We start from the raw sequence: 926 nt of genomic DNA on the forward strand, positions 1-926 counted from the left end.
AAGGATTCATGCCTGCGTGGCTGCTGGAGGAGGCCATTTCCAGCACCTGCCAGCATGAGCTGCATTCACAATCGGCCCTTCTCAGGGCCATCAAAAATAAAACGTAGCGCAACAAAATAGTTTTGCTCTGGTTTCTTCTTCTTTGGTCATTAGGCCTGTCACCCATCTATCCACTATCAAACTCCCCATTCTTATCCCCACTCTTGGAAAACAATTTCCAAAACCCAAAGAGGAAATTGAATTTTTTTTCCATTGTTTTTCTTTTCATGTCGGTTATTAGGCACGTCATCTATCCTCTCATCTACTCATAAACCCCCCCATCTTCATCGCCGTGCGTCCAAGATCAGTTCCAAAAGCAAAAAAAGAAATTGAAATTGAAATTATTATTATTTTTTTTNGGAAAACAATTTCCAAAACCCAAAGAGGAAATTGAATTTTTTTTCCATTGTTTTTCTTTTCATGTCGGTTATTAGGCACGTCATCTATCCTCTCATCTACTCATAAACCCCCCCATCTTCATCGCCGTGCGTCCAAAATCATTTCCAAAAGCAAAAAAAGAAATTGAAATTGAAATTATTATTATTTTTTTTTGTTTTTCGTTTTTTCTTATGTCGGTTATGAGCACGTCCTCCACCTATCCTCCCATCGACTCACAAACCTCCAACCATTATCGCCGCGCGTTTAAAATAATTTCCAAAACGCAAAAAAAAAAATCAAAAGTTGAATTATTGTTTTATTTTTTCTTTTTCTTATGTCGGTCAAAATCATTTCCAAAAGCGAAAAAGAAAATGAAAATGAAAATTATGTTTTTTCTTTTGTTTTTATTTTTTTTTTCATGTCGGTTATGAGCATGTATCCCATTTATCCTCCCATCGACTCACAAACCTCCCACCATTATCGCCGCGCGTTCAAAATCATTTCCAAAA

Source organism: Diachasma alloeum, unplaced genomic scaffold (assembly GCF_001412515.2).
Source record: "Diachasma alloeum isolate Michigan unplaced genomic scaffold, Dall2.0 Dall_scaffold_00348, whole genome shotgun sequence".
NCBI classification, from domain to species: Eukaryota; Metazoa; Arthropoda; class Insecta; order Hymenoptera; family Braconidae; genus Diachasma; species Diachasma alloeum.